General features: G+C 38.6%; 1 protein-coding gene across 1 annotated transcript in view; it reads left to right on the top strand.

Annotated features, from left to right (window-relative positions):
- KCNIP1 (potassium voltage-gated channel interacting protein 1) overlaps window positions 1–27088 on the top strand; it is a 615599-nt gene that overhangs the window by 1853 nt on the left and 586658 nt on the right. The window contains exons 2-3 of the mRNA XM_054841792.1: window positions 9568–9642; window positions 17838–17966. The gene's annotated coding sequence lies outside the window, so the exon portion shown is untranslated. The remainder of the gene's footprint in view (window positions 1–9567; window positions 9643–17837; window positions 17967–27088) is intronic.

Genomic DNA, 27088 nt, shown 5'->3' on the forward strand with positions numbered 1-27088 from the left:
TGTGAGACCATTTTGTAAGAAAGAGGAAAAATTTGATGTGGCTATTGCAAACTATGGTTGCTTTTTGTAAACAATGGGAGACTTCTAAATTACACACACCAAAAAAATCTAAAATGCTGCAGTCTCTTGATGCAGTGATGAACACTCAATGCTTGGTAAACAATTAGCGATATAAATGTCATTATTGTTTACCTAGTTTTCCAAATGTAGTATGACCTCCTTAGTTCTTTGCTCATGTATGAAAAAATATTAGAAGAAGAAAGTGCAGGACACTGTGCAAAATATCATAAAAAGAGTTTGCAAATATCTTAGGTTTCATTCACACCTGTCTTATAAAGCAAACATCTAAGACTGTAATATTCTTACAAAGTGGAAGAAGAGTAAATCTAGACCTCAAGGCTTAAAGATTTGTATGTAACTGTAAGATTCTGGAAAGCCTATCCTTCCAGATGATAAACTCATGAGATCTTAAGTGTTACTCCTTGTTCAAAGATGACACCAAGAGGTGCGGTGCAGGTATCTAAAAGAAAATCACATTCCAGTCCTGCCAGTATTTACTTCTCCAGTAAATAGCAGTGGGGACTTTGCCAGATACATTCTGAATTACAATGCACTAACCTTTCTCTCATGATGAGATGCATTATGAAATTCTTCACTGTTTAGTAGTGTCAATAGTTTCTTTGTTGCTTCATGTGAAAACATTCCCAGGTGGGGAAAATAATGAACTTCTTCCCATTAGGTTTGCCAATTCATAACACTGCCGGCTTATGGCACTTTACAGCAATCCTTACAACTCCTTCCAATGGATCCAAACAGCTGACCCAGAGCTATGTGATTTTTTTATTTTTTTTTGCCTAAGTACCCATAGCTTAAGATTTGTAAAGTATGAACCAAGAGCCTGCTGTAAGCTTCTCGTAACCTCTAGCTTTCCCTGCTTTAAGTGCTGGCGACTGCAATACTTTATTTTCTGTAGTCCTGGAGGTGTTGCTGTTAAGTACGTCTCGGTACTTGTCACGTGCTACAAACCTGCAGGGCTGTCAGTACCTGGACAGAAAGACACTTAATTTTTTCATATTCATGTTGTGTATCTAGTTGTAAGGTGGTAAGAACTTTCATGTACCCAAACAACCCTTCCTGAGTGGACTTCACAATATACTGCCTGCTGATATCCTGTGCAAATTAATTTTCAGAATACCTCTCTAAAACTAATTTTTGCTTGTCTTGTGTTGACTAAATTGCAGTACTAATTATGCTTTACCTCAGCTTGGTTTTGATTCTTTTTAAATCCTAAAAGCTTTCCTCTCCAAATCTCTTTGCAGCAAACTATGGTTTTAGCCTTTTGCAGCACATGATATCCATTGCTCTTTAAGAAGCAAGGCAGCAAATCAAGCCAATTCTAGAAGCAGCTAATCCTAATTTCTAACCTGCATGCTATTTATTTCCTATTTAAGTTGATTGGTAAAAAACTATTAATTGTTCCTTTGACAAAGATTCCTGATAAAATTTTAACTCATGGAGTTGTCTTGCACAGTACCAAGAATGCCAACTCCCCTCTATTTAAACTGAAACTGGAGAGCTCAGCTCCTCACCTGTTAAGCCAACACTGACTGACGGATGCTTCTCACCATGCAAAGTATACCACCACCACGTGGGCATTGGAACCTCTCTGAATGCTCCTTGGTTTCAGAAGGCCTCTGCAAGTACACAGTAGTTTGCTGAATTGGGGCCTAAGGCAGTGATTAACTAACGTTGGTTTTTCTGATTTTTCTTTTACAATGGTATTTGTACATACCATTCTAAAATGCTTCCTCACTCATTTTTCTCTGCTCAGAGAGATAAACACTGGGTTTTGTCAGAAATGACCATCAGATGAGAAAAAATTGAACCCGTTGCCTGCTAAGTCCTTACCAAATCTAGTGTTGGAAATGGTAGGTGGAAATCAGATACTTAATTTTCTATCTGTAGTAGCAGAAACCAGACAAATGGAGAGCTGAAGAATCTTTACAGATCTCTAAAGCACTTGTAGGGTGTGGGTGTATGCAGCAAAGCGCATTCAAAATCCTGTTTTACATTAATAAGGTCTTATTTTCAACTTCTTTTGCTCTTCCTTTTTCTGTTCCTGCTCCAGCAATTTTACAGCCACCAGCTTTTTAGTTTTACAATTTTATGTCTCCAGTTGATGTTAGGCATCTGATACTCTTAGCATGCCCATGAATCAAGCAGGCTATCTAACTGTTTTGATTTAAATTTTGATTTTGCCATCCAGAGGGACCTTGACAGGCTGGACAGGTGGGCCCATGCGAACTGCATGAAGTTCAACAAGGCCAAGTGCAAGGTCCTGCATGTGGGTCGGTGCAATCCCAAGCACGACTATAGGCTGGGTGAGGAATGGATTGAAAGCAGCCCTGAGGGAGAAGGACTTGGGGGTATTGATTGATGAGAAGCTCAACATGAGCCAGCAGCGTGCGCTTGCAGCCCAGAAAGCCAACCACATCCTGGGCTGCATCAAAAGAGGTGTGACCAGCAGGTCGAGGGAGGGGATCCTGCCCCTCTACTCTGCTCTGGTGAGACCCCACCTGGAGTACTGCGTCCAGCTCTGGGGGCCCCAGGACAGGAGAGACATGGAGCTGTGGGAGGGAGTCCAGAGGAGGGCCACGAAGCTGATGGGAGGGATGGAGCACCTCTCCTATGAGGACAGGCTGAGAGAGTTGGGATTGTTCAGCCTGGAGAAAAGGCAGCTCTGGGGAGATCTAATTGCGGCCTTCCAGTACCTGAAGGGGCCTGCAGGAAAGATGGTGAGGGACTGTTTATGAGGGAGTGTAGTGACAGGACAAGGGGTAATGGGTTTAAGCTGAAGAGGAGGGTCGATTTAGATTAGATGCTAGAAAGGAATTTTTTACTGTTAGAGTGGTGAGGCACTGGCACAGGTTGCCCAGAGAGGTTGTGGAGGCCCCATCCCTGGAAGTGTTCAAGACCAGGTTGGATGAGGCTTTGGGCAACGTGGTCTAGTGGAGGGTGTCCCTGCCCGCAGCAGGGGGTTGGAACTAGATGATCTTTAAGGTCCCTTCCAACCCAAACCATTCTATGATTCTATGAAATTAGTAGCACAAAAATCAAGCCAGAGTTGATCGGATCTTTTATCCCTTTTTTAAACTCAATAAACCTCATTTTTTAACCTATCATCATCACTGGAACAATCAAGAGAACAGCTGAATAGCATAAGCCTGAGTCAATTTTTAAGATTGGTGCATGAGTAAACATAAACATGCCAGAAAAAAAAAATGTTGAGGACATGCTGAATTACACCAGCATCTTTGTGGTTCAGGTCATGATCCTTATATTTTTTCTGAAATTATTTGTATCTGTCTCCCACCTGTACCTCTAATTGTTCTCATTATCTTACTGTTGATTTTTAGTCTCAGGTTTAGCAGTTGCTCACCTGCTCCTCATTTCAAAGCAGCAAAGCAGTTTCTAGTACATAGGCTCTTAGGTGGTGCTAGGAAATGAGTGCTTTCTATGCTGCACAATTACAACCTTTCTGTTAGAACAGATGTACCTGTGTTACTTGTAATCCCATGGAATCACACCTCTCTGACAACCATGGAAAAGGAGGTATTATAGGTATCTATTCTTTACTGGGTAAAAAAAGAATAGTGTGAGCAGATAGTGATGCAATCCTAAACTACTGGAATATAACCGAGCTCCTAATCATTTTGGTCCCAGTTAAGTCTGTGATCCATAGAATTGAATTGCCTATACTATCCTTGCCATATCTCAACTTTCCTTAACAGTATTCTGGCTCCCTGGATGGGTTTCCAAATATAGTTTAGAAGCTATGCTTACTAACATCATGTCCTTAAAATGTAACATGGCATTGCTTTCACCTGTGAAACGTCCATTTCATACCAGGTGCAACTGTAGTTCAATGGCAGATGAAGTGGGGAATGTGAATGATTTTAAATAAATATTATTGTGGGCATGTAGGATTGCTATAGTAGACTGAAACAGATCAGACCTGCAGCTAGTAGGGCAGCACAGTCACACAACAGCCAGAGTCAAAAGTCGCAAGGGAAAGTACAGGAGGCAGTGCAAAATCAGCTACCTCGGTTCATACAACCATAGAACCAGGCAGGAGGCTAGGAAATTCTGTATGCATGCATTTTGCTCTTAGGAAAATAAATACCTTATGCAGTGTAAACTGAGTGTATTTGAAATGGAAATGGTTGCCAAAATAAATAGTGAAGTCTGTCTACTGCACAGTTTCTTTATGTTGGGAGTGGTCCTTCATTTCTGCTAAATGTTTCAGAGGCAATCTGAAGGGAGCACCCTAACCCTAGGATGACAGAAGCTTTCTGTGCTTATGTCTTTTTAAATTTTTTTAAATGTGCTTTCACTTCATGACAAAGACTGCCAGCAATATTCTTCAAATGTTAGGTGTGCTTTGGTAGGGTAACTGCCCTGAACTGTTATTACTGCTCTCATTCAATCCTTTCCAAACAAAAATCTCTCCTGCTGCCTCCTACTTACTAGTGATAGTTACAGTAATCAGTTCCTCTTGCTTCTGTTCCTCTGACAGATTCCAGAAGATAAGTCAGGTAAGCAGACACTAAGCAAGAAGTAAACAGACCTAAACCTTGGCATGCTGATACTTGCCATGAAGAGCTGTCAGAAGCTCTGATGTAACTACGTGCCATTGTGTAGGTGACCTATGATATCAGCATGTCCAGCTGGACTGGTAACATGCTTTTACTCCTGCAATGCCACCAGTTGCAGAAGCAATCTGCTCAACATTGTAATGCCAAAAGTTTCATGAGAACTTTACACAGATAGTAGCTAATTATACATTGCCCAATAAATGAAGTGAGGTATGCTTCCAGGCAGCAGATTGAAAGAGAGGGGTATCATTTGTGTCACCAGAGCAAGCTTTTTATACTTATACATTCTGCATACAGGTTTATCGAGGACTCAGAATTTCCCTCTTGTCAGGATGTCCCACAAAGTAATGCAGGTGAGAACTGCTGAGTTTTATTTCTTTTTATTGCCTTTGTAGAGGTGTAGATTTGTTGTGGCAAATATCAGTAACACAGAACAGTTGGGTAATACTGATGTGCCTTACAGCTCAGTAGCTATTTTTTATGCTGTTTTTTGAACAATGTGTTCTGACATGAGCAGCCTATTGTTTGCTACTTCATGACAAGAGTTTTGTGTATGCAAACCTGCATGCAAATCAGGCTTAATTTATTACGTTTCCCTTCAATGAGAGTGGAGGGGAAAAAAACCAAACACCTTTTAGCTTCAGCAATACATTTTCCTATGAATAGGGCAGCTATTAAATGATTTATGGAAAGAATGCTAAGAATGCAAGAAGTGCAAAGAAGGTGGAGCAATATCTTTTTTTGTCAGCTGGGAACCTGGTTATTTAATGCTGATAATGCCATCTTCTAACTCAACTTAAACCATCATGCCCATAAGACGTACCTGCATTTCACTGTTTCACAAGTGGGCAAATCTCTAATTACAGATCTTACTCTTATTTTAAAAACAAAAAAAAGTTTAACACAATTCTTGCATGGACGCAGAAAGGATGCAGGGTTTGATATTTACTTAGTCTCCCTGTCTGTTGCTTTGTAGGCTTCTGTAGGGGACGGTGTGCCTTCAACTGCAAATGGGGGTATTCCAAGATCCTTCCCTACCCTAGGCCTGCCAGAACTGTGAACAGCCATATTTAGCTCAGGTCTGAGGACATCCCCTGGACCTGCTGTTTCATTTTGGCAGTGGGAACAAGTGTTCCTTGGCCAGATTGGGCATGGCTTTGGGATGCTCTAACTTCCTTAATCCCTGAATTTGCATGATGATTTCCCTCCTGTAGTGAAATAGGTAACATTTCCACAAAGGTGAGGTTTTTAGGGTTCTTTTTTTTGTTCAGATGCTATTACATAATTTAATAGAAAATCATATGGCTACAAAATTCTACAGGATAAGTTAAAATTAATACTAATAAGCTAGCCTTATCACAGACCTTACTTTGAGTTAAATTGGGTAGACCTACTTAAATGAGCAATAAGAGCAGCATTATTTTTCATTTAACTTTATTGGCTTGATTCCTATGCAATTCTATCAGGTTGAAAATACAAACACACATGCTAAATGAGAAACATATCTCTATGTGGACTGAATCACACTTGTAAAAGATGGTGAACAAACACGCATCCTGCATGCAAATGCAAATATTGAAAACTACCGATTTCAGGGATGCAACACAATCCTTACTATTTTCCATCAAATATTTGATCTCTTTGCCTCTCTATAACAGCAGAACTTTAGAGCAAAATTTATCTGATGCTTTTCTTGTCACCTCCAGAAAACTTACTGGGTTGCCACAGGGTTAGTCTTTTGTGTTCTAAAATCCCAGGTTCTCTGCTAGGACTAGAATGCCTATTTGTTTCTCTGAAAAAGTATCTCACTTTGCACTGAAAGCCATCTCCATTCATAGCACCCTGGTAGACAGCATAGAGTTACAGCTCTAACAGATGTTACATACTGAGAGTGTTTGAACTTGTATGTCATCTCACATACAACCTCATTAGTAAACAGGTGATCACTTCTTATTTGGTCTAAGTGTTAAGTTTTATTGATCTCAGATTTGTTCTAAGGAAAAATGCAAAGTTTACTAAACCTGAACATTTTTCCAGGACTACAAAATGGTCTTGTGCTCTGGTTGGAAGTGGCAAATATGAGCTAACTCTGACTAGTTATGGAGCAAGATACTCTTCAAATCTGAATTTATCTAATCCTGTCTCCATACACCTTAAGTAGACATGTGATAAGCAAGTGTGCAGAGCAGTCATTGTTTTCCTGGTATACCATGTGTATCTTTCAGGATTTTTAAACCACTTTGGTATAAAATGGATGACAACCTGTAATCTTCTCCCCACAAGCAAGGATAGGACAATGTAAGTCACCTGCAGGTTTGCTCGCCATGTTATTTCTTGTTTTCATATAGAATGTTATTTAAAGCAAATATTGTAAATTTATGCGATTTTGGATGTTAGTATTTATGCAAATAAACATGCAGTGAGGCACGGGCCTTTTATCCGCTGGCAACTTAGTAAGGTAGCCCTTAAATGTTTAAAGCCCTCAGACTACCATCAATTAGGATTTTTTTTTTTTCCTCTATTGAAGTGTATTTAACATTCCTAACTCTGCACAGAAGGGGAAAAATAAGTTCATAGCTATGGAAAAACCTGTTGATGATAACTAATAATAGGAAAATGAAGCAGCCAAGCAGGCTATGGATAGCATAGGCCAGGTTTACTTAAACAAAAGCGAAGTTAGAAATGCAGTGGTAGAAACAAGAACATTCTGGAACATGAGTGAAACAGAAGCCATCAGTTGTGGTCAAATTAATCCTTTAATACTGCTGTTATTTCCTTGTTGCCATGTGGGACAGGTGATGGCTGGAACAGCCTGTATTCCAAAATAACATCAACAAACATGAAAGAGGAAGGGCTAACCTAAACCCTGGAGTGCGAATTCAGAGCACCAATAAACAAACAAAAAGTCTGCAACTTGATAATTTTCCAAGTTTTTGTTTTAGACACAAATGACAGCATAAGTATATAACTGCCTCCTGTAATTTGTGAACATTAATGTTACAGTGGCTTCTGCATGACTTCTAGAGTTCCTTGGGTGGTTGGGGTGGTGTTATTCTTATCTATGTGATCCAACAGTAACTATCCACCATATTACTACATTTATTGAAATTATTCATTTGCTAACTAGTTTGGGCTTGCAGATTATATTTGGAAAGGACATTTTTCACCTAAAATTTAGAAAAAGGATTTATATTAGATTTTAGCAGACAGTTATATGTACAAAACACACAGGTCTGTGTACTGTGTGCAAAGAATTCTGCAAATATGTACAAGATCGATTTGAATCATATCAGGTAAAGCAGTTAAGCAAGTGCTAAACTTAAAGCATTCCTGAAGTTCTAAGCTTAAGCCCCTGTATATTGTCTCCAAGTTGTGCTTGTTGAACTCGGTGTTTTCCTGGTAAGGAAAAAAAAAATCCAAAACAAAGAACACACTTTATTATTACATTGTATTTTACCCTTATTACGTTCACTGTTTCACACATTCCTATAATAAGCTGGAGGATTTAATGGCGGGAGGAGTACTTTGGGGAGCAAGGGTGAGACTGAATAGGCAGGGGCTGGGAAAATAACTCAGGAACTCCTTAAGCTACTATTGCCACCAAGTCACAAAGTTTCATGCATACTCTCACATAATTCCCGGTAAATTCTGTATTTAGCTGAACTGCTCTATGGCACATTTTCCTCATATATTCCAAGAAAGAATATATGAAAATTTTAAGCTGTTTCAAGTTCTCAAATGTTTTAAAAATAGATGTGTGTTTGGGTAAGGGAGACAGGCTGCATTATGTAACTTTCAACATGGTCTACTTTGCTCACTACTTTTTCCCAAAGCTGATGAACAAAGGAGTACAATTTACACTGAATCAGGGTTTATACCTGATATCAGAACAGCTTATACTTTGTATTCACTCTGTGCATTGGGTCTTTTGCAAACTTTAACCGTGTAATGTAGATGCACACTTTGGTTGAAAAGGAGTTGTTGGAACTCCAGACTTGGCAGTTATTTTTAAGAGAATGGGATAATTACATTGATAGCATAAAGAAAATGAGCCATGCACAAATTAAAAATGAAAAATACATACATGTGTAATTAAATACAAAGAATGGAACAGCCCAGTGTTAAAGATTGCTCATGAAACTGCATCGGAGTTAGTTAAAAGGGCCAGAAGTTACTCCTGGAAGCATGCTTTTGCCAGTTGAGGGTTATTAGCTCCCAGTGTAGCTGAAGTTGCATTACAGACTTAAGGTAGACTTGTGAACTAAAGTGAACGTCTCTGCTTGCACTCCACACAGTAAAATACATTGACATCTACTGCTGTTGCCTAGAGTTTCTGCAGAATGTCTAGAGCCTGGGAGCATGTAGTGTTTCATTAACTGATATTTGTTGTAGAGTAAATCTAGCTGGAGTATGTCTGCTCCTGGTGCAATAATTCTATGGATTTCAGTTCAAATAGTACTCACACTTGAGGCACAGGCATAATTTGTCTAATATTGTAAAGAGCGACCTACTGAAAAATCTGCCAGAAGTTCCAGTTTTTAGAGTCTATTTCATTTTGAAACACTAAAAAATCAACTATTCACTTTTGAAATCTATTGTCAGTCTGTATTTTCTTGTTAGGAGAGAGTAGGCAGGAGGTATCATGAAACCATTACAACCATTCACCATACTCACACAATGCCGAAACAGAACTCTATGAACTCTATGTTGCTAGCTCAGTGAGCTTACCTGGTTCATGCAGGCAGCTAGCTGCTAGGCAGAATAACTATTCCTATGGAATCTTTAATTAGAAATTGAAAACACCAACTTGGCCATCCTGACCCCAACAGAACCAGCCCAACAGTCCAGTCTTTTACCTAGATACACAAGCTTTTCATTAATATCTTACAAATATTTGTATTTCTTTCTCTAGAAGAACTTGGCTGGCTTGTATTGAAGGAGACTGAAGTGAGAGATGTCCTGAACTTTGCAGCACAGGTCAATTAAGGTAAAGGAATCCACAAAAGTCCATCTGCGTGGTAAAACTGCAGTGAGAACAGTTAATCTCTCACAGCAATTACATAATTATGTAGATTGGCTTTACAAACTTGGTGCTTTGTCTGCTTTATACTTACACTTGAACATTGCTAATATGTGACAGAGAATAATTTTGTGTGTATTAAATGCAGTCTGATATTTTCCTTTGTGACCTGTGTACGTTTTCCTTCCAAAGCAAGGAAAATTCTTTATAAAATTGTCTTCATTAGGCTTCCCTGTGACATATCCGTTTCCTGCAAATTATGCATTTATTTGCATTTTCTTGATTTGAAAACTGAGGTTTGGAATGAATGAACATATCTGAGGTGAGGCAGTAAGTTGGCACAGCCTGCATGAATGAAGGTTGAAATTTAATGTGAGAATTAACAGGGTTTTTTCTTATAATATGGGTGTCTTTTTAACGGCCCAGATTGGGCTTCTCTTGTCTGTTCAATAGAGCAGCTTGGGAAAGTACCGGAAAATCTATCATTTTTCTGCTGCTAGCTGTCTAGAAGGATTCAAGGTCATCAACAGCAGAAGCCTAAGATTTCCCAGTCATCAGCCTAATTTGTAGGAACCATTGCACTTTATAGTAGTGTTTAACTAGATATAATGTAAAACTTAAGAGGAGCAAGATTTTGTTCTGAATTTATCAGAATTAGAAACAGAATAGTTCTGGGTCAGATTAACTTTCTATTAGCAGTACATAATAGTGTGGTCTATACGTGTGGTACATCAGGGTTTATATGGCATCACTAAGAGTAGCAGGATCGCAAGAGAACGACCTGCTAATATTAAAGTACTGTTTCTGCTTCACTCATGATTTGACTCAACATGTATGTTGAACAGAAATGAGACTGAAAGAAATTTACAGCTGAGATCTCTAAATTTGACATGTAATGCTAGCAGTCATTCTGAACAGTAAGTGTTCCTTCTGCAAAAGGTAAAGACATGCTGTGATTTGACTAACACTGCTCTGAAGGATTATCTCAATTTCAAAAGATATCACAGAAAACAATTCACTAATGCTATGGATTCTGCTTAGTAGTGGGTATATGTTCACTTGTACAATACCATTCTTCTGAAAAATTCAAAAATCATTCATTCATTTAAGCCTTTTAACTTTATTATGAACCCAGTATCTAAATGGTTTGCAGATCAACAGTCTAAAAGGAAGAATAGTTCTCAATGACTTTTTCAATTATCAAGGCTGTGCTAGAAATCTTGAAGAAGTTTCAAAATTGCAATGCCCACTTCTGATTGTGGGACCCCATTATCCCAAAACATATCCCCCAAGGCCATTTCTCCCATTTAAGAGTCCTTACAATCCCTTCCCCTTTAGTCTGTACAGCAGTGTTGTTGCCATGACAGCTGACAGATACAGAGAGGACAAGAAGGACATAGCATACCTGGGTTATTATGTGCTTGGTTAAAAATTGTAACACAATGCAGTTCCCTATACTGCAATCAAAGGTACTAGTAGAAACATCATCATCCTGCTTGGCCCTAAACTCTTTATTGTATTTGTGTGATTATATCCTACCGTATGTAATTATCTCCTTGGTGCAGCCCCCTAAAGAAAAAATAATCCCTCCTAACCTTTTTTGCAGAAAGGAGTTAACATGCATTTCCAGTGAACAGACCTACTTAAACTGAATTGTGATGGCTCTTTAAAGAATTACAACATCAGACTTTTAATTACAAAATATGCATATATATTTTAACCTCGTTATACAGATTTTTAGACTCAGCAGGAGCTGTTGTCTTTCTAACCTTCTGCATCTGTCATTATTTAGTTCGAAAGCACTCTTACAATGGACCAGGATTTAAACAGCACTGATCATTCTGCAGTTCCTCCTGATTAGTGCTGGTAAACAGGTGCACCCTGCACCTGCCTTGGGATAACAGGTGCACTTTGCAAGACATATAGTCTTTAATTCAACACATTTCACATAATAGTTGTATGATGAAAGCAGAAAAGCTACGGAATAGCTGAACCCTGTTAGGACATTCTTCACATGTTGATGATGCACATTTATAAAGAGATTTTTCACTGGCTGAGTTGGTGATACAAACAAAATTGCATTTGTAATTTCCCAGTGTCTATGGCATATAGTTCATGACTGCATTAATTCTGTTATCATGCAATTTCTAGCACTTCAGTAATAGAAGGTCACTTAAGTAATAACAAGTGAAGACACTGTACATTCAAATAAAATCACCTTTTATACCACTACAAACATAAATGGCACAAGAAATCTAAGAATCCAAGCACAAAAACACATGATCATGCATATTAATGATCTTAGAACATAGAAAATTAGTGAAGCATGCAAAAATATACACATTTCTAGTTACGCATTATTTGCATCATGAAAATCTCTTTATAAATCTCTAAAGTTGTGTTCTCAAATAATTTATTTCTGTTTAGATTCATTTTATCAGTTTAATATTGACTGAACAACCTAAAATCATTATTAAGTTAATATTTGTTCAGTTTTACTTTTTGTTTCCTTTCTTGAAATGGATTCTTCAGAAGACATTTGAATTGAAATTATTGTAGATTTTAAAGCCTTCTCATAATAGTATGCAAAGAAGCACATGATATCCCATCCCCATATGTACTGTTAATGAAAACATGTATGAAAAGTGGGTTCATAGTGTCCAGAGATACAAACAGAAGACCAAACCCTTGCACACCACTGCGACTGCAATACTGCTGTTAGCTTTTGGAGCTAAACTGGAAACAAAATTTGAAAGCCACTCAGGAAAGACACAAAATTCAACAGTAATGATTCTGATTCTTGTGCAATTTAAGGCTGAAATCAAATGCAAATATGTCTCATAAACGTGCCTTTCCCATTTGTCTGCATATGCTTTTTTTCCTGTAGGAAGCCCACACAGACATTCAAATTCAAGTTTTCACTGGTATTTTTTGAGAAACTAAATCAATAAATTTTATGTTACAATAGATGTGTTTTTTCTACGAATAAGTAGTTCAGATTTTTCCCCCAAGACTGTCGAGTGTATGTACACTTCCAGTGTATGATTTATTTCATTTTACTTGAACTTAAGAAATTACATAAGTGGTACAAAATATTAATGATATGAACAAGAAAACACAATCATATATTTTAGATACTCTGTTTCAAGTGTGATGTGACAGTACTGAAATTACCTTGTAAAATCCTGGGCAGTTGCAGACAATGTGGAGAAGGATCCATGCAGCAATAGCAGCTCTCTGTGGTTATGAATTCTGAATCTCTAGAAGGAAAAACAATGGGGAAAAATATCTGTTAACAGCCATTTAGGTAGAGACATTTTCAGGAAAAAGACACAACCCAGTAATCTACACAATAGAGAAAAGCAAAAATAGTGATTCTCATAACACTTCAGAAAAATGTCACATTCATTATAGAGTATGGGTATATAATAAGGCATTGAATGGAATATTATGAAAATGTATTATTTTAATTGTTTACATTTGCATCTTGCTGGAAAATGACCGAATAATTTTTTTAAAAAATTGTTTATAAACAATTATGTTAAAAAATACCCCACGAGTAATATCAGTGCTATTGAAAAGCAAACCAAAGAGTTTTACCCTAATTTCATGCATGTGTAAGTCACAGGTTCCTGCTATATGCAATAAAATTAGTAAAAGTGAGATCAGAATCAGGCCCAAAACACAATTCTTGGGGGAAAAAATTCATAGATCTATGTTTATAATATTTAGCAATAAAATTTACAGCCCTGTTATCTGCTAGCTATGCAAAAACACACACTTGTACAGGTGGAGTGTGCCACATGTTTATATGTAAACAAATGGCCTAATCCTGCCTTAGGGCACTGTAATGTTACAGCACACCAAGCTTCAGTGAGATAGCACTGGTTTTAGAGAAACCAGCCAGCACAGGAGAAAGTTAATTTGCCTAAACTACCTAGAGGCAATGCAAGGTGAAGTTCAGTCAAAGCTAAAGTTCACATATATAAACAGGCAGTTGACTAGGCAAAGAGTGGAGCCGAGTGAACGAGTAAAGCAGAAATCTGAGCTTGCCCAAATCATCTACATGGGAACTCTGTTTCAGGAGAGCTGCAATGAGCTTGCATAGCCTGCTGCCGGTGTGTCAATGCAGAACATATGCTCCATATTCCTTCCTCGGGGATCTCTATCATTGGTGACTTTTGTGCCGCTTTCCAGTAGTGAGGAGACGGTAAGCCTTGTCAGGCATGCTACTCTAATTTAGGAGATACTCTCTCTGGAGTCTCCCAAACAACATAAAGAGGTGAAGGTTGTAGAAGGTTCTGTGTTGGTCATACTCCGCTGAAAAGTTGTTTCAGGTTGTTCATTAAATGTGGAACATAGTTTATACTTCATATAGCATCCTGAAACTACATTTTTAATAGACAATGCTTCCAGTTACCTTTTCCAGTCACAGCTAGTAAGTTTGATAATGAAATTTAAATTAAAGATTTACTGGCAGTCAGGCAGTTTTTCTTGATATGGTTCATCTGGTACAGAGGAAACTGAGTCACATGAGCGTTACAATTCCTTGAAAGCCAGTTTGTGAAAGCTTGACAGGCTCTCAGCAGTCTGAGTTTGTCTTCGCTAGAGAGAAGGCTGTCTTTCTGCTATGAATTTGGAGATTGGCGTTGATCAGGTATCACTGTTGCTCCACAGCAAGCTGTAAGGGACTGTCACTAGGGGACAGGATGACATAAAGAACTATGAAGTTGCATCCTTTCTGCAGAGTGGACTTCTTCCTGTGCAGATGAAAGTAGCTTATGGCCTTACCCTGCACACAGTTAAGAGGCCTCAAAGCTTATATGAGAAGCTTTTTGTGGGGGTTGTAGAAAACTTCTGATTAAAAGCCCATATTTATTGTGAAAATTAGCCCTTTGGTAGAAGTTGTCAGACAAGCCAAGGTAATCTAGGCCTTAGTCAAAATAATAATTCTTTGCATGAGGCATCGCAAGCCTGTCTTCACTGTCGTAGAAAAGGAATAATTTGAGTCATTATGTATCTAAGATATGTGGTGCCCATGCAACAAGGTGCATTAGTTTGCTATAAAGAAAGAGATAATTTTATTCTTTGGTAAAACTTAAGGGTTTTTTGGTGATTTTGGTTGTTGTTGGTGGTGGTGGTTGTTGTTGGGTATTTTTCCTGGTATGGCTGACATCCTAGATGTAGCAATATAAACGACACACCATCTTTAGCTCTGAAAGCTTTTTTCCCAACAATATTAGAAGACACCTTTACCCAAAACCAGGACTAAAGAGGAGAAAAGGGTCATGAATTGTATTTATAAACAAGTTTTCAGGGCTCATTGTGTATGGCAATGGCTTTACTTAAAATGAGGTCATGATGTCAGTTCCATAGCGTAAAATTAAGTCTTAAGTGAAAAGACAAGTGCTTTTTTTTGGGGGGGGTTCTGTTTGTAGGATTAATTTTTCTGCTCTTGTTCAGCATACATGGTGGTGTAGTGGATTTTCTGTGTATCTGTAGTGCTGGCTTCTTCAAGGCAAATCAAAACTGGCCCAGTGTATGTCCAAGTTTCCGAAGTATTAATGACTCCTCTCCAATTTTTTTTTAGCCTAGCCAGTCTTTGGAACTCCTTTCCTCCACCACCAGTTACAGCAAGGCATAGAGGGACAAACCTAAAACTAAAGTCAATACAAATTTTACTGCACCATAGAAATGACATACATGTTGATAACTGCTAAACTGAAAGTAGTTGTTTTTTCTAATACATTACTCAATTTAGGTAGGGCAGAAACAGGTCAGTCTGGGTCTCTGCAAATGTTTGAGTTCTATGTGGGAATGCTGAAGGAAGACATTCATTTAAAAGATAAATAAATCAGTATTTCAGGAAAAGCACAGTCTGACTTTGAACTGTTTAGACCTAAACAACAGATGGTGAGACTGCTGCAGATCAGGCATAACAAGAAAGTTGGTGACTTCATCCTGGTACTTTGCACTGTTACGCTTTAAACCCAAGTGTCTTGCTGTTTCTATTTTAACTCTCATTTCTCCCAGTTCTCCAGCATTCAAAACATAGGTTATATTCTGTGTTTGTAATTCTACTACTGATATTATCAATCCATAAACAAAACACAATTGTTTCCTGAACAAAGGAGATGCCCTTCTTCCCATTTTGAAGATTTAAAAGTAGATTGCTATGCTTCCACACTGAGGCCAACCAAATACTCAGAAGACAATTCTGCATCACAAAACTGGAACTGTAAGCTAGAACCAAGGCATCACAGAGTCTCTCCTTCCTGTCTTTTCTACAGATGACTTGGATGGAAACATCTCCAGGGAGTTATTACAAAGAGATCTTTTAATCATCTTTTAGCCAGATTACTACAAAATAAGCTTTTCTTCTTTCTGCCATGCACGGGAACAACTCATGAGAGCTCAAAAACTGACTTTGCCTCAGTACTGAGTTTGGATCATTTATAGAGAGCAGTAGAGTAAGGACAATAAAGTATTAGTAATATTTCCACAATAGGTTCTTATTCAAGACACTTGTAAGCTTGCAATAGGTTGTCATCAAGTCTTCAGTAGAGAATAGATATGTTATGCTCCATAGTTTAAAAAAAACCACCACAAAAACAGAAAATTAAATAAATTAGGAATTATAGGGGAGGAAGATAATGACCAAAATTCAAGACATGAGCTGGTGGATTGGGATGGCAAGCAAAGGATGATGGGTGATGTGGATAGGAGAGACCTTGTAAAGAACGTTACAGGGTGGAACAGGGACCACATCAAGCATATGCATTTAAGACAGTGATCTTACAAGAAGATTATAAATTCTGTTATTGATATAGCTGGGAGATGAAACACTTGTTATTTCTGAGGAAAATCTGACCCCAAAAATTCCAGTCAATCATAACTGATTTGTATATGCATAGACACTGGAATTCCAAGAGTGCAGGGTTTTTTTCTAGATCTAATCTGTATTTCTTTTGCAGATAACCATAACTATTTTTATCAGTCCTGCTAGTCTCCTATAACTGACATTATTTAAAAATCAAAAGACGTGCAAATTTGTGGAAGATCTAAGCTGAGTTGCTTTTACAAACACGTAAATCATATTTCTTATATTTTTAGATACCACTACAAGTGCTGCTCACTTAGGAACTGAAATACGTAGTTAAAGCCAGTAAAACCTATTTAAGGATGTGTTCATTTGTGCCAAGTGTGTGATGTAATGAAAAGCAATCCTTTTATTAATGCTTCTTCATTATTTTTAATCTCTCCTTCATAGATACTGCACACTTAATCATTGCCTGTTAGCTATTATAAACAGCAAAACCACAGCTGGCTTTAAATTAAAATTGCTTCCTAGTTAGTGTTTATTGTACAGGAGCAGTCTCCTCCCTTGCAAACCTCACTTTTCCATTCAGATCCCTGTATTCATTTTTAATCAGTTTGTTCTCCAGTCAGTATTTCAACTGCAGCGCTCTTCCAGCAAGTTAGATTACAGCTGCTGAGTTAGTTGCTTTGGTTTGCGTGAAGCCCAAATGCTGAGGTTGTAATAAACACTGGTATAACAAAACTAGTGGACATTTCTTCATGAAATGGACAGCATGACAATGACGGAGTAAGACTAAGACTTGAAGGCTCTGGGAGTTGCTATGGTTTACCACAGCTTGCAGCTGTGAGAAATTCTTCCCCACGCTCAGAAGAAAGTATCTGTTTGGAAGATCTCCTTCTCATGTTCAAAGCCTACCAATCTGGTCTTTGGTTATGTCTTGTTTTCAAAAGCTTAGCAATTTTGTCACATTAAAAAAATATGAAGATCACATAAGAAAAACTCTGGCTCAAGTGAAGAAAGAGCAACTTAGGTTGTACTAAGATGAATCATTAAATTAATAAATTGACACAATTCATTCTAGGTTATGACAGAAAATGGCTGAAGCATTGCAAAGGCTGGAAAGTGCATGCTTTTTTCTTTTTTTTTTTTTTTTTTTTTTCTTGAGAGAGAAGGAAAGGAAAAACCAGCCAGCTAAACTGAACTGCAAGAAAAATCCTTTGACCGTGCCAGCAAATACATATCGTTCAAATGTGAAGAAACTTTAAAGTGAAAGTAACAGCTAACCTGAATTGTCAGGAAAAAAGGTCATGCCAAACCAGTCTGCCTGTCTTCTTTTTGACAGGGCACCATTACCATCGTAACAGAAACAGCTGTAACTGTCCCCTAACTGGACTGCAGCAAGCCTTTGGAGACCACAAGAACCGTGGAAGACAGACTTCACGCTTGGCTAGATGGAAATGAGGGCAGAGAGGTAAGATCTCACCTGAAACACTGGAAATCTTTAGGCACTGTTCTGCAGAGAGCAATGTTGAGAGATGCTGAACACTCAAAATACATATATACCATGTCTCCTCTCATAAATATAAAAATAAAATAACAAGAGTAGCAAACACCTAGAACAGATTTCCAGGAAGGTTCTGGTATCTCTGTCACTGTGGTTTCAAAGAAAAGTTTGACCAAGAGCTGTTAGCCATGACCTGGGTACTGTCCGTGCTGCCCAGAGCTGTGGAGGTTAACTGGTGTCCCCGAGGACGGACTCTGGTCCTGCTCCCTGCCCACTCCAGACACTAGTGGTCCCTGCAGTCACAGGAGGCCTAAAGCTTCCGTGGAAAATGAGCAGGCGACTGCCAATGCCGCGCGGCACAGCAGTGCCAGCCGTGCGCCTGGCCTGTCCCTCACCGAAGCCTCCGTCCTCCTCTCCAGTCAGCCGGGGCTGCCTTCTGCCCTCAGCCGGTGTTCCCGCCAACGGCCAGCGCGCGCCACCTCCCGACGGCCCCCTCGTTCCCCGCTCCCGGCCTGTGAGGGATTCCTGTCAGCTAGCCCGGGCGCTGCACTCCGGCCCGCCGCTGCCCCGGGACTCCCGAGTGCGCCCGCCGGCGCCGGTTTTGGAGCAGAAACGAAGCCAGCTGTAACTGTCCGAGCCTAGCTGCAGATACTGAGGTACAGAGCTAGCCCTGCCTTTCACCATGGTCTTAGGTGAGCCTTGTAGTGCCCCTGAAACCTCCACCTCTTAAAAACACACCTGTTGCATAGAATGCCTCAAACAATAGCGTGGTTATTCAATGTGGCGGTTCCTGGCTGGAGGGGAAAAAGAGCAAGTTGGAGGGAGGAAAAGAAAAAGATATTTGTCATGACTGGCACAACACTGGGCAAATTGTTCTGAATTATGCCTAAGCTGCATCTTCCTTCTGCAGCTGCACCTTCATTGCAGTTATTTCCTCACAGGTGGGTCAAGCTTCCTCCAGGCGCTATCCTCCCTCTTTTCACAAAACCCTTCCATTGGGAACTGCAAGCTCTGTGCTCCCTGAGGTGAATTTCAAGTTCGGCCAAGCCGTCGGTACTGCACCTGCATCATGCACTTTAGGCTACAGACTTGTACTGTTTTAATGTTACGCTGTTCCTACAAAATTAATGAAACATTTGAATTATTCACTGCTCACTTTTATAGAGCAGCAAGTGTGAGCAAAACCTGGTCTTTACTCTAATGGGCTTTAAGTGGAGTTTAGTAGTGCTTTTCAGGTGCAGCTACTGCTGTTAAATTCTTCTCAAACAAAAGTGCAGCGACTGTGTATCTCTGCTTTATAGAGCTCCTGGTTTGAATTTAGATTGAAAGTCTTGTGATGGTATCAACCAGCTTCATAGGCTGCAGAGACAGCTCTCAAAGCTTAGAAACCAGAAATAATTGAACACTTGTTAAATAGGAATCTCGGCTTGCACAATCCAGACATTTTGAAAACTAAGGAGTTTGAAACACTGTAGATATTAGTAAGGAATGTTTGCTGCCCTGAAAACAAACAAACAAAAAACCTCCACAATTCCTCATATTATACAGTAATGCCACCTACAGCACTGTGGTAAGGGTAAGATGGAGAGTCCTTTATTTCATAATATGGGAAAAAGAATCTTAAACCATATTTCCCTCTCTTGTACAGTTTAATGTTTCAAAAATTGCTAGCATGCAAATAGCAGTCATTATCTCACCTATGTGATTAGATCTTAATACACTTTCTACTAGAAAGGCATGAAGTTTCATACAGTACACTAGACATTTCTCATTTTTATGCAAGAAACCAAACTGAAATATTTTGAAATGCCATGTTACCACAATGTAATTTGCTATATAGGAAAGATCATGCCAGTGCCTGTACAAGGGCAGTGCTGCAAATCATTTTCTACTGTGATGATGAGCAGCAAGTACCAGTGTGTTCCTCTGTGTCTTAAATTGCCCTGAGGTATGGTAATATGGTATCTAACAAGAATAAACTATTTCAGGCTCCTTATTTGTTGCTAGGGCCAGTCTTTGAGACTGTGGAAAGATGATTCTCTGGATTTGGGGATGGGGGGGGGGGGGGAAAGGCCTTTAAATTCCATTAAGCTTCTGTAAAACTTTGCATTGCAAATTAGGACAAGACGTTGCAGACCTGGAAGTCTGCTATATTTCATTTCAGAAACTTTTAAATTAAAACATTTCAAATATTTTTGAAATGAAATGCAGTTTCTGAGCTCCAGGCTTAATTATTTCATAAACTCTTGTCCTTCTCTAAATTCTTAAAGCTAAACAAGCTTGGAGAAGCCTTGAGAACTGGAACTTCTGTGGTAATCCAGAGAGTTGAAGAATTCAAATATGGTGCTGTATTTATAAATTTATTATTCTCTACAGTCACTCTTTATATTCAGATAGGCATAAAGTTTGTGTATTGTGCCAAAAAGCAATGATACATGTATCAAAACAATACCATAGGATACATTTGTTTCATGTAAATAGAGATCAACAACTGTAATAGTGATTTAATCTCATTTGGGTGGGGATATGAGGGAAAGTGGAATGTGCATGCATATTGGAAGTGACATGAAAATGTTGTACGTATGTCAAGTCATACCCACCTCTTCTGCCAACCTCCTCGTGTTCAGAGACCGGGGCTGTCATGTAGTTGCCATAATGCTGAATACAGGCAGAGCAGGCTATGTGTGTTCACACCTGCTGTGAAGTAGGTTTTTTCAGTTACAAACCGAGTTACAGCTGCTGAGTGTGGTGAGCTCCCTTCCTTTAGGTGTAAAAGCAAGAGTCATTAAATAATATTTTGAAGAACTATTGTGGACATAATAAGACACTGTTGTCCAAAAGCACAGAGGTACATGGCAAAACTCAATGCAAAAAGTTTGCTTGATCTTGAGGGGTTGCCTTGAATTTTACTGCTTACAGCTGAATCTGTGATGGAAGAGACAGCAGACTGTGAGAAAAGCAGCTGCTTCTGAGCAGGTTGTGCTCGACTTCTGAGCTGTTTGGTTTTCCTGTATTCAAGGAAATGGGGTTTTATGGCACATAAGTTTTTCCTCCTAAAGTTAACAGTGAGGCATGGCTTAGATTTTGAAGCAAGGAGACAGGATTCCTGAAATATTTACATGTAGATGTTGTGCCTATATTTGTTTCTCAGGGCAAATGCAGCAGCATTTTTACTGTTGGTAGCCAAAAGTTTTTTAGACTACCTGCCAATCCTGGGGCGCTAAGCAGACTTCCAGTTCAGAGTCTTTATGACAATTCATAGAAAACAAATCTGAGCTGCAGTTTCCATCTGTCTGTACAGAAAAATAGAAAATTATAGAAAATATGTAAATGTCAAGAAAGTGAAGTGTTTGGGGGCTATTCTTGATGTTTTTTCCTCTTTTTCAGCCATTAACACATCTTTCCTTGCCCCAAATGACTGTAAGTTCCAGCAATTTATTTCATCCCCTGCACCCTTTAATCCTTTCTGCCCTTCTCCTTTTCTCTCCCCTGTGATAAAGGTATAGCCACACTCTAAAAGCAACCAGTGAGCAGAGAACAAACTGAGACCAAAACTTGAAAACTGGGGTTTATAAGTTATGAAAGAATAATAATACAGGAGCCTTCAGTCTCATGATTGTGATAGAGTAATTACTGGAAAAAGAATGCAAAGGCAAAAGAAAGGCTGAGACATCACCTGGAAAACAAAAAGCTTTAATATTATGGCTTTAAAAGGAGTTTCTGTGTGTAAGGCTTGAGATTTGCTATGGAATTCTTTCAGAACAAGTATTTAGTTTTAATTAGCAGGGTGGTATCTTGGTTAATGGCATTCTTTGAATTTTTCAGTGGCTGTGAAACGCTGAGGCCTTATTAAGGAAGAATATAGAGAGAAAGGGAACACGCTTTCCCAATTTCCCAAATTGAATGTTCCAAGCATACACATTCATGGTTTTCAACTTTAAAATATATTGTTAATTGAAAGAAAACAATGAATGGTTATGGAAATGCAGTGGCGCATTCAGGGGTGTAGCCCGTCTTCTCAGGTTGTGGATATGCTGTAAGCAGCATTACTTTGAGCTTTGCTACAGCTGTGCAGCTCCTTGTACACACTCTCCAGCTGATCTGAGAGTACTTTTTATGGGATTGTCATGGCTAGAACTACTTCATGCTTTTGTGAGTTTGTCAAACAGATAAGTAAAAGATACTTCTAAGCCAGCATAAAAGTGCTGTGCTTGTAGAGGCAACGGCGATTCATCTCATATTTTCAACTAACTTAGCTACTTAACAATACTTATATGACTCCAGTCTTCTTTTGGCAAATGGAGGATATTTGGTGTGAAGCAGAGACCTGCTACTACAGCGTGTAAGTATCTTATAAGGTCTCTATACATGAAATACATGTATAATGTTTAATAAGCTACACTGACTCTGACTGGTGATCCATCTAGGTCAGTATCCTGCCTCTAACGGTGGCCATAAGTGGCCAAGGGAAGAGCAGAAAGTCAGCAGTCTCCTTAAAGATCCTAAAGGAGTCTACATTTGATATGCAAAATACTCAAACCCCTCTAATTGTCCTCCATAAATCTGAACCAACTGCATGCTTAGCTGACTCCTAGTTCATGGTAATGCAAATATCGATATAATTCAAAACTACAGTCTTCTGGAATTAACAGATTAATCTGATTAAATGCATAAGAAATCATCTCATGTTACCCCTAACAGTAACACATTTAGTATTTGCATATGATTTGACTGAAGGTTGTCAAAGACATGCAAACTAGAGGTTGAGAAATAAAGTTTCTAAACAGTTAGAGATCTTGAAATATAAAAGGTGATATAGACTTGGTCTTTGCTGACACCCAAATTGCATTTACACTTTTCTCTTTTAGCTTCCCTCCCCAAGCTTTCGTAATCCCTTCAGAAAACCTTTTCAGACAGTTCATAGAGAACTTCCAGCATCACATTCCCTTAGTCCTCAGAAACAAACTTGTATCACTCATGAGATCTAGTTCTTATGTTATGTATACACCCAAAATACACACTGTAAACTGAATAAATAGCTCTATAACAAACTGTAAGTGGTCACAGATGGCACTGTAGTCTTAAAAGGGGTCATGCCTACTCTTTTTTTATTTTAATAGATAAATACTATATTCTATGGCTTATAATTTCAAGATGGTTCAAAAATTTAGTCACAGTGAATTCCAGTGAGAGATAACAGCCTAAAATACCCATTCCCCACAGTTAGCTTTTTTCCTTCCAGTGCTGTTTGTAACAATTGAGTTGGAAGTCTCTGTAACGTGTTCATGTTGGAATCCAGGCCTAGAAACAGAATTTTAAAATTAATTTTGATACTTGAAAAATGCTGTGACTTTCTATTAGGGAAAGCAGCATAAACAGAAAATAAAAAAAGGAAAAATACAGCAACAAATTGGACCTAACTGTCTAAAGCCTTGTTTGGCTTGTTTCTGTCTCCCCACCTACAAATTTAAATCTAATAAGCAATCTGCCCTTCTACTGCCAACCTAATCTCCCCTATTTCCATAAATATTTGCAGACACAAAAGCACTGAAATTACAAAATTATTAAAACTCAACAATGGGTTAACTAGCATCTGTACTGGAACATTAACTACAGGTACAGAAACAATTATTTCAATAAAAAGACTATTCCTTTATTCTTCTAGCCAAATAAATCCCGCTCTTTTATATGCCTAAATCAAGCTAGTCCTGCGCTATGGATGCATTCTTCATTTTCTGAACTAAGGCTGTAACTAATTTGCCAAATTGTGATTTTAGATACATTAAGCATTTAAAACCCATAGCAACTGGTGAAAACAGAATACCTTTAAAATCTGATTCTTGGTCTTTAACTGAAAAGTAAAACAGTACATAACCTGTTGAACTAGTCTAAATTTTTGCGGACAAAATTTGAAACATGCTTTTAGATTAAAGATACTCAGAGTTCTGACCAGAATAAATTCATACATTCACTGCTAGTTTAAAAAACAGGCCAATTAAAAGATTAGACTTTTCTTTGCTACCAGACTCTGTTCTCCTAAGCAGATATTCTCAGAGTACTCCTCAAGAGAAGGGACTCTTACCACTCCTTGGCAGAACCACTACGTAGAAAAAAAAAAAAACCTGAAAAAACAAAGTGCTCTCTTGTTCTTAGTAACTGTTAGACTAGATTTACAAGTATTGGAGAGTGACTGTTTGTAAAGCATTAGCTCAGCAAAACAAAGGAGCAATTATTTGATCGGCATAGCCCTCTTTCAACACAGTATAAAATACTTTCTGACTATTACATGAATATCTCCTGGTTTAGAGCACAAATCAAACTCAATACATTCACACTTTCAGCAAGTTATTCCCACAAGCCTGCTTGGGAAAGCTTCCCTTTGCTGGCATGCTGACTTTTCACTAAACTCTTCACAACCCCTGTTCCTCTGAGGGATTTTATTTTGTTTTGTTTTGGACAGAGCTGCTAGTTTAGCAGATCTACTTCCTGAAAGACTCTAATTAACCCAGTAATTCTACTTCCTTGTCCTGTCCATCTCTCTCGGAATGAGTGCATTTCAAAGGCTGTTAACCCCCTGTTTGCAGTGTGTTATATATGATTTCTGGTTTTGTATACAGTAATTGTGCTACCTATTTTCAGGAGCCTATGCTTTAGGAATACTGTGCTTTCATCAGAATGCTTCTGCAAAAGCAGTAACTTTTTGCTCAAGTTGGGACGGTAATGATACTATCCAGGAAGTGCTGAACAACATGCTGAATTCATCAGCTCAAGGATAGAATATTATGACTTTGACTAATTAAAAAAAAACAAAAGGAACTCCTGTGGCATTAGGCTCACTAAGTATGGTTGTAGGATGCAGAACGAGTACAGCTGCTTTTCTCCTGAAAGTGACAGCAAACTTTGCTAAGAACTTTGCAGTATCATGTCTGCAAACACAGTACAGATACCTGTGCGAATGATGCTTGGCTTAGTAGGGTTGATGCTTTCTTTTATAGTTTTGCCATTTATCTTTAAATGTGATTCAACCTCAGAGATTTTACAGAAGTTGTCTTTTTATGAGAAAGGCATTAAAAAAATCACTGAGGTTCCATGACATCAGCACTTGCACAATCAAGCTGGGTGTGGTGAAGCAGCCAGAGAAAAAGCATACAATGAGTAAATCCTGATATAAAACACATAGTCTTGAGCTCCTTTTGATTTTAGTATTTTTGTTAGTTTATAGATTCTATTTAAAGGTGCAGAAGCCAAACTGAACCCAAGTTTACATAACAGCTTGGCCAGGTTCCTGGGCTTCCTCATCTTCCCTGAGTCACATCTGTTCTGGATGCTTGTCTTGTCATCTACTTTTCTTGTAGATTTCAAGAGCAAGAGTTACCAATCAGCAAGATTAGAGCTATTAAATGTTGAGAAAGTAACTTTCATATGAATATGGTTTGCTATCATCCACTTAAACTGTTTTTTACTTCACTGGGATTCAAAATCATGATTAAGCTGCTGAAAACTCTCCTCTCACATATAACTTTTGCTTTTGGACTGGTGCATTAATAGTGAGTTAGGATTCAACACAATCTGTTACTTGAAGATCTTAAACTTTTTTTTCCCCCCCGTAGACTGTTACTATCTGAATTTAGCATTGAAACAGAAAGCTTGATGATTTCATCCTAAACCCACGGAAATCAGTAGAATTTTTCACAGGGCCTCACTAGTTGCAGGCCTGGTCATTATACATAGTTCAACATTTCCCTGAGATTTAGCAGCAAAGGTCAAAACTTAACCCTAAGTCTTCATCTGACCAAAGGGAATATTCCTCCAATCACTTTACAGTGGTTGTCTGGTGCCTAAGTAGCATAAGACCTAGATGTTTGTAACAAAGCTATTTGTTCAAATTGGTTGGAGTGGTGGTTCAGCCTTTCAGACTAAAGTTAGCTCTCTGCATATTTTTGCAAGCAATTCCTGGGTAATCGTGAAATACAGTGAGCCCTAGTTTTCCAGCTGTACAATCTGTGTGGGTTTTTTGAAGGAGGACAAGCTGTAGAATCTCCTTTATTATGGTCTTACCTTGTACAAGACCAACCTGTAATAATAAATGTCTGATATTTGTACTGTCCAAGTCAGTGTTTAAAACACTTAAGGGTATTGCTTTTTTAAATTGTTATATATTAATTTTCATACATTTTTATGGTGCTTATTATTTTATTACTGCCTAAGCAGCAGTGCTGTTGGATGGTTCTAAGCCATAGTAGCCGAAAGAGTGCCAGTGATGAAGACAAATACATTTGATGTAAGAAGTAGATGCAGCCTTGTATAGGGTATTTATTGCAGTGTTAAAATTTATGAATACAGTGTATTGTGCTTTTCTCAGAGAGGAAAACAGAAAGGTGGAAAGATTTGGAAATTTCTGTCGTTTGATTGTAAGGCTATAAGAAGACAGAATTCTCCAAAGGGAGAAACAAGTAGGGGTGGACTCTCCAAAGACACCGAGTGTGGTCAAAACCATCCTGAGAAAGGAGCTGTAGTCCCGTGCTGCTAGGCGAAGGCATCTATACTTTTTCCTTATATCGGTAGAACGCTGCGTTATGTCTTACAATGAGGTTGACCATAGCTTTACAAGAAAACAGGCTGAGTTACTCGGCTTTCACCTGTGTGTAAAATGGTAACATGGTTCCTGACATTTTACCAAGCAGCAGCCCATCTAAAAACAGGGTCTAGAAGGAAGAACATGTGTTTGCAGTCTCAGCTTTGAGTGGGGTTGGCTGCTGAGTACATCATTCTTGGCAAATTCCAGGAGGTATAGTATGGCTCTGGAGTCCTGGACCAGGATCATAGAAATCAGCATCAGCAAGTTAAGATGATGATCTCTTTTATTGTTTAACTAATAAAGTTCTTGCTAAGCTCCCTGTAGGAAAGGGAGAGATGCAGGGAAAGAAAGATTTCCTTACTCATAATTCAGTAATTAAGACACAGTTTTCAAATATGCTTGTCTAAACTTCAACGGTGCAGTACTAAGAAATTCTAGGAGATCAGGACACATTTGGGAAGCCAGAAGGATTCAGGGACTTGCGCATTAACAGAAAAGTCAGAAAATTTGA

This window comes from Grus americana, chromosome 14, assembly GCF_028858705.1.
Source record: "Grus americana isolate bGruAme1 chromosome 14, bGruAme1.mat, whole genome shotgun sequence".
In the NCBI taxonomy this organism is placed as follows: Eukaryota; Metazoa; Chordata; class Aves; order Gruiformes; family Gruidae; genus Grus; species Grus americana.